Raw genomic sequence first — 8872 nt, forward strand, 5'->3', positions numbered from 1 at the left:
AATGATGTGTATAATATAAAATGTACATGACAACTTCATCATGTTGTTATAATGGTCAAATAGATATAACCATAATATATCATTCATGTTTCCTGGTATCTTTTTAACAAGTCGTCTAATTTATTAATAGACTATTTATCAGTCTAATTATCATGACTTGATATATTATATATTTAAATGTACAACCAGTACATATAATAAGTTATTTCTTATTATACTTTCATAACTAGATAAAAGTTATACATCTAGGGACATACCAAGATATTTTACTACTCAAAGTAGCAATTGTATGTAAGAGTACTTCTTCAGGAAGCTTTTCAAATAATCATTTTGTGATTCTTTATCACTTTGATTATATTGGATCACTAACAAATATTAGTAAATTATATATCCACTTTTGGGAATATGCAAACTGAATTATATAGTAACTATATATACATATCCTGTACTAACAATAGTTTGAAACTATTGATTTCAAGAAATAATAAAATATGTATATATTAATTTGCTTCTGGCATTACCAATATATGTGAAATCTATATTCTTTGAAATAGAATTTCATGTCTATTCATTCTCTTTAGGTAATGATATTTAAATATTCTAAATGTACAATAAGTTTGTACAATTCACATTCTATTAAATAATCAAGTATACTTTTATCTTGATTATAAGTATGTCCGTACTACAGGTACGCGACCACTATTATTAAATTCCACACATGATATATAAATTTCATGCACTTTGATTATGTGTGGTATCTCATCTTTTAGTTGCTTCCACTTTTTCTGGAAATATTTGAGTAGTAAATAATGTCATTGATTATTTAAAATCATTACATTCACTTCGGGGAATGACGTTGAACAAGTAGAACATTATTATAAATTTCTTAAAAATTTATTACTTGTTCATCCATAAAAAAATATAAGAAATTATTCAACAATTTCTTTTACGATATTTCAAAGAATATATGAATGCAATTTTTGCATAGTCTCCAAGATGTATGCAAAATTTAATCTTTAACATATGTCAGATTCAATAATTTCCAACATTTCAAGTAATAACAATGTATAATAACATGACTAATACGAGAAATCTTTAAAAGTGATTGACTTCAATTCGTATCATTCTCTGCAGGGAATGATGAACAATAAATACTGCCTCATGTATTTAAATAACATTAGTCATGCTCATTGTTATTCTTATACTTTAATGTTTCAATGCAATTTTTTTAACATTCTTTTTGGGTATTCAAAACTCACTATAAAATTGCATCAATAATAATCATTTTTAATGATTCTTTAGTTGTATTCACATAAATACAATCATTTTTTTTTCTTCGATAAATATAAAACATTTACTTCAGAAAATGTTTGTCAAAATCTATATCGATATTAGATTATTTTTCATTGTCCTCAAAGAATACAAGAACATATATATAAATATGTATTCATCTCTTTCTTTATATATTCATCAACTATATAATGAATATTACGTTTGCATAATCTTCAGGATATATGCAAGATTTTATTGAGGACGCATAATCATCAGGATGTATGCAATATTTTATCGAGGATGCATAATCTTCAGGATATATGCAATATTTTATCGATGATGCATAATCTTCAGGATATATGCAATATTTTATCGATGATGCATAATCTTCAGGATATATGCAATATTTTATCGATGATGCATAATCTTTAGGATATATGCAATATTTTATCGATGATGCATAATCTTTAGGATATATGCAATATTTTATCGATGATACATAATCTTCTGGATATATGTATAATTTATATAGATTTTCTCTATCATATCATAGGCACACATATATTGTAAATATTATGAATGATAAGACCATTATATATATGAAATCAATAATAAATATATAAAAATACACACATACATATATAATATATAGATATATAGATAAAAAGAAAAAGAAACCAAATGATTCTTGAAATTGTTTCAGTCAGAGGAGTATATATATAAATATATATTTAGTGTATTTTGACTTTGAAACAATTCAAGAACTTTAACAAGATACTTACACTGGGACTTGGGTAGAGACTCATGCTTGAAGCTTGGGCAGAGACTCATGCTTGAAGCTTGGGCAGAGACTCATGCTTGAAGCTTGGGCAGAGACTCATGCTTGAAGCTTGGGCAGAGACTCGTGCTGATAACGTGTTATGAAATAATATAAAATAATATAAAATAGATGAGAAGAAAGAAGAAGAAGATGAAGAGAGAAAGAGAAAGTGAATGAGAATTTCTGAGTTGTTTATTCCAATGGGGTGAACCCCTATTTATACAAATACAAGAGTGAGATATTAAGAAACTAAGAAAAAGGGAAACTAAGGAAAAGAGGAATGTTGATTACAATTCATGGTAATAAATAAAAGATTTGGACATCCACATAACTATTAATATTTATAACAAGATATATATATATTTATATATATATATATATATCTTTATATATTAAAAGTGCCTATTTAACGGCATTTCTTGGTTTAACAGAATATACTTAAAAATAAAAGAATATTCTGTTAAATTTAACGATTACTTTTTATCTCCCGTTAACAAATAAACCCAATAATTAACCAAAAAAATTAAACAATCTTTTAAATATTAATAATCTCTTTTTAAATTAAAAAAATCATCTTACCCACTGTTGGGTTTTATGCCCTAAATAAAACTCATTTCAATATAATCAGATTTACTTATTAATATAGATTAGAAATAACATTTAATGTTGCATGGTTCACATTATTTATTTCATGATTATATGTACATAATGTATAAATTCATCTGAAACCCTTTTCACATACTTGATCCTGTTTATTGTGCCGTCAACACATTGGAAAGTAAACATGACTATGTGAATAAAGTTTCCTAGATTTATCAGACACAGGGTTTTACTGATATGATAATCTACAACAAGAGTTTACTTGTATTTGGAGAAATACTATGTTCTTTCCAGAACACTGGTTAAAGTAAAGCTCAGGTTGGATGCATGGAGTATGCATCGGAAGGGACCGATATTGAACTTTGACTTAGATTTAATTAAACTTACCGTAGAATCTATTCAAGTCAATATCGCCAAGTTGATCCTAGATCAAATGATCTTAATCCTGTTATGATTAGGCTCAATCTTGAAAGGCTATTCGTGTTCTTTGATTTGTTAGTTAAGCCTACTTTTAGGTCAGGGTGATACGTACATTTTGGGAACACGGTAGTGCAATTGAGTGGGAGCGCTAGCATAAACATGGAATCTATAGCTTCTATCTGGCGAATAGTAAGCAAAGGATGATCTCCTTCGAGCTTGACCAAACGAAAATAAATGGTGGAGATCTCATTTCACATAAGCTGAAATATCATTTATACGGGGTCAAGTGTTTTAAGGAATAAATACATTGTAGGGTGTAACGGTAATTTAATCCCTTTACAGTGTAGATCATTCATATAGAGGATCATTGATCACATTAGGATTATAACAATGGATAACTAATGATGTGTCTATATGGTGGAACATATAGAGCATTCTATATACTGAGAGTGCAATTCTAAGTTCTATGCGTGGATTCAACGAAGAATTAATAAGTTAGTGAATTTTAGTGCTAAATTCTTGATCTACTTATTGGAAGCTCGGTTATATAGACCCATGGTCCCCCCACTAGTTGAGATAATATTGCTTGTAAGACTCATGTAATTGGTTTTGATTAATCAATTATAATTCTCAAATTAGACTGTCTATTTGTGAATTTTTCACTAAGTAAGGACGAAATTGTAAAGAAAGAGTTTATAGGGGCATATTTGTTAATTATGATACTTTGTATGGTTCAATTAATAAATATGATAAATGACAATATTATTTAATAATTGTTTATAGTTATTAAATAGTTAGAATTGGCATTTAAATGGTTGAATTAGAAAATTGGCGTTTTTGAGAAAATCAGATGCAGAAAAGATAAAACTGCAAAATTGCAAAAAGTGAGGCCCAAATCCACCTTGCATGGCCGGCCACTTTTGTAGGGTTTTCCCTCTGATATTTTCATTATTTTAATGCCAAATAATTCAAACCTAACCCTAGTGGAATGCTATAAATAGATAGTGAAGGCTTCAGGAAAATTACACTTAAATTTTCTATTTTTCCTTCAGAGAAAAACCTGAGCCTTTCTCTCTCCCTATCTTTAGCTGCTACTGTTGGGTTTTATGCCCTAAATAAAACTCTGTTTCAATGTTATCCAGATTATTCTATATCAATAAAGTAACAGAAGTAATTTTTCCATTCACTTGTGTATGTTTTGGTTCACTTAATCAATTGCTTGTCTATTTGATTTATAAATTCATCCAAACCCCTTTCACATACTTGAACATGTTTATTGTGTTGTCAACACAGTGGAAAATAAACATGACTATGTGAATAAAGTATTCCTAGATTTATCAGAACACTGGGTTTCACTGATATGACAATCTACAACAGAGTTTACTAACATTTGGAGAAATGTTATGTTCTTTCCAGAACATAGGTTAAAGTAAAGCTCAGGTTGGATGCATGGAGTATGCATTGGAATGGACCGATATTGAACTTTGAATTAGATTTTGAAACTTACCGTAAACATCTATTCAATTCAATATCAGAAGTTGATCCTAGATCACATGATCTAAATCCTGATATGGTTAGGCTTAATTTCAAGAGTGTTATTCGTGTTCTTTGATTTGTTAGTTAAGCCTAAAACTGTAGTCTGGGCAATACATACATTTTGGGAACACGGTAGTGCGATTGAGTGGGAGCGCTAACATAAATATGGAATCTATAGCTTCTATCTGGCGAATAGTAAGCAAAGGGTGATCTCCTTCGAGCTTAACCAAACGAGATAAATGATTGAGTACTCATTTCACTTAGTTGAAATATCATTTATACAGGGTTAAGTGTTTTAAGGATAAAATACATTGTAGGGTGTTACGGTAATCTAAGTCCCTTTACAGTGTAGATCATCCATATAGAGGATCATTGATCACATTAGGATTATAACAATGGATAACTAATAATGTGTCTATGTGGTGGAACATATAGATCATTCTATATACTGAGAGTGCAATTCTGAGTTCTATGTGCGGATTCAACGAAGAATTAATAAGTCAGTGAATTTAAGTGGTAAATTCAAGATCTGCTTATTGGAAGCTCGGATATATAGACCCATGGTCCCCTCACTAGTTGAGATGATATTACTTGTAGGACTCATTTAATTGATTTTAATTAATCAATTAAGAATTCTCAAGATAAACTTGTCAGTTTTAGAATTTGGCACTCATTAAGGGCAAAACAGTAAATAGAGATTTTGAAGGGCATATTTATTAATTAGGAAACTTTAATTAGTTTCATTATTAATAAAATAAATGATAATATATTATTTGATAATTATTTTTAATTATTAAGTAATTAGATTTATCATTAATATGGTTGAACAATGGAAATGACAATATTTCACAAAAAGGGAAACTATCAAGTGTAGGAAAAAGGAAAGTTGGAAAAGAGGCAAGCCTTGTTCCACATTGCCTAGGCCGGCCCCCTTTACCTTCCTTTTCCCTTTGATTTTCTCAGTTCAAAATGTCAATCATAGCCCTTGGTGGTCTTCTATAAATAGAAGACAAAGGCTTCAGATTTTCATAACATCTCTGTATCTCTGAAAAAGCTTTTCTCAGCATTATTCTGAAAGAATTTTCTCTCAGAAAATTCTCTCTGAGCCGCCACCCTCTCTCTCTCTATACCTTCACTGTTTCGAAATATATGAGTGCTAGAGTAGTGCCCACACACATCAAGTAATACCTCAATCATAGTGAGGAAGGCTGTGTAGAATTCAGAGACAACAAAGAAGGACTTTCGGGCTCAGATCTTGATTATACTCTGCTACAGAAAGGAATCAAGGGTTAGAGATCTGAGTGGGAGGAGACATAAATATTCCGCTGCAATCACTGTAAGATTTCTGATACTCTTATGTGTTTAATTTCATATCGTTTTAGAAGTTCATATTTAGGTTGTTAAATCAACATACTTGTGAGTAGATCTAAGATCCTGGTAAAATAACTTCCAACAAGCGGCACCGTAGCCATGGTAATTGATTTGCTTGCAAGAAATTTGGACTTAAAACGATTTGCTTGTTTTTTGGATGGTATCATGTTGCTTTGAGTGTCATATTGATGTTTGAATGTTGTTTGTGAATTCTGGGAAAAATGGTTACTGTTTTTATTCTGTAATTATTTTTGTTGGATAGTTTGGAAAATTCTAATCAAATTACTTTTTTACAGAATTCGATTTCGATTTAATTTGAATTAGTTATGAATTTTTGAAAATTGAAAAAATCGGGGTGACGAGCAACTTCATCACGCGCGCGGAAGGGCTTCTTGCAGCCTCCCTGCGCCGTGATTTCTCGGCCAAACACCCCTGATCCGCGCGCGGATGGCTATGCACAGCATGCCATCCGTACAGTTCATCCAATTTTCCAATTTTTTCGATTTTTCATGCTATTTCATGGAATTAAATTCCGATTTTTTGTGTAATTTTGTATATTGATTTTTGTTTTTCAAATTTCAAATCTAATTATCAGAAATAAATTAATTTTATTTTTTAAAATTAACTTTAGATATTAGTGTAATTTGATTTTGAAAATAGGAAAAAATCAAGTTTTGCTTACCTTTTTCTTATTTCCTTTAAAATTTGATTATTTTATTTTTTTTAAGGTCAGATATTAATTTTTTTTTGTAACTTGACCTTAATTAAAATAAGATCACAATAATCATGATAATTTTAAAAGAGGAAATAAGGTATTTTTGTTAACTTTTTAAATTTTGTTATTTTTAATTAAATTAAATTGTAAAACAAGAAAAGGGTATGTATTTACCATTTTCTATTTTATTTTTTAATTTATTAAATAACATGAAATTTAAAAGGAAAGTTAGCAATTTATTTTGAAATGACATTTAGGTTACCCAAAACCTAATTTTTCAAAATAGTAGGTTTAGTTTTATTTTATTTTTCGAAGTAAATGATTAAAATTAAATAAATCCTACATCCAACTATCCAAATCTAACATTGTTGCAGGAGTATGTGTTTTAGATTGTTTGTAAGTTTTCTAAAACCTATTATTGCTTGATCTAAATTGCCTTGGTTAAATTGAAGATAGATCAGCTGATCTAATTTTAACCAAAGGTTCAATTGACGATAGATCAAGTAAATAATTTGTAACAGGTAATTTTTACAAACTTCTTTCATCTGTGTATGACTTAGCAACATGATAGGATCCATCCAAATGTGTATGCCTGTGTGAGCCTATATGTTTAATTTCTATTATAGATACATATAGGTGGTTGTTGCTAAATAAAATATCATAACTGATAGATTTTATTTAGGCTCATTTAGTTGTGAGCCTATTCAATTAATAACAGTTATTCATTGTAAGGTTAAATTCCTCTCTTTTGGGCCTTGTGTGAGAGTTGGGAGCCTTAGAAGTGGGTGCGACATACTGGACCCAGCTCCCCCTCACATGAACAACCCCAATTGTGAAGGCCCATTTGCCTGATTTGGATAATTGTGATAGGTTAATTATATTAGTTTGACCTAATAAAAGATTGATTAGCAACATAATTAATTTTATGGTTCCTTGAAATTAATTTAAGAAAAACATAGTTTGAATAGTCATATTCTAGAAAGCTATATGTATTTTTCTTGTTTTAATTAAATATGGAATTATAACCATATAAATTCTTTCTGAATCTTAATTTTATAATTTCATTAAATATTCCTATTTAAGTTGAGATTTAGTTAAATCTATCAAATCAACTTAGATTTGAATATTTTTGAATTTCCTATTATAAATTAAGTTGAAGAATTTTGGAAATTGGTTATTAAGATTCTTTAGATATTTTTTAAGTTGATATTTTCTAAATATGGGAACTTAAAATGGAATATCTTCTAAATTAAGTGGTTACTACTTAATTGGTAATATTTAATTAAGTCATTGTTTGAAGAATATTTTAAGTTGGGTATTTAGATTTTCTAAACAACTTAAATAAGATATTTTTCAAAATTATTCCATTTTTGAAATTTGATTAAAGTTTTTACTTTAATTTGTAATATTTCATTATTGAGATATGGAATATAAATGATTAGACAAAATATATGTTTAAATAATGAGCTTTAATCAAAGAGAAATTCGATCTCCATTGTTGGTTTTACATAGCTATTGTTTTAGTGAGTAATCCTCCCTAATGGAGGAACGTTCATTAGCAAGTTAGCGCCGTTTAATCTCGAAAGATAAGTATTCTTATAGGTTTATTTACATGGTTCATGACCACCCTAATGGTGGCAACCATGTAAGACTTATAAGAATGCGAAACAATGGTAGAAGCTCATAAGATAGAATTGCCTTGACTCTCGCCTAAACGGGACAACGCTGAATTCCAATCTTGATCGAATAAAAGGTTGCTAGAATGTTTGACATTTTAGATGAATTGACAACTCTATTCAATGGATGATGCTTTGACTCTCGCCTAAACGGGACAACGTATCGATTCGTTGGAAACCTTGGAAAATAAACTATGTTAGATTTAGTATTTTTATAACATAAGTGATTGTTTGTTTTCTGAACCTGTGTATGAATTTATAGAACCAAAACCTTACTTCTGTTTATTGATATGTTGTAGTGCCAATATGAATAACCCTCATCCTGATCCACTCCTAGTTAGTATCTTTGCAAAAGAACTCAATAGTGTGAAAATGCATCCTGGTAGTTGCATTAACTCGCACCTATTGTTGATGAATCTGAAATTCCAAAAGGCAAATCTACTAGGAATTGATTTATCAAAG

The sequence above is a fragment of the Cannabis sativa genome, chromosome 1 (genome assembly GCF_029168945.1).
Source record: "Cannabis sativa cultivar Pink pepper isolate KNU-18-1 chromosome 1, ASM2916894v1, whole genome shotgun sequence".
Lineage (NCBI taxonomy): Eukaryota > Viridiplantae > Streptophyta > Magnoliopsida > Rosales > Cannabaceae > Cannabis > Cannabis sativa.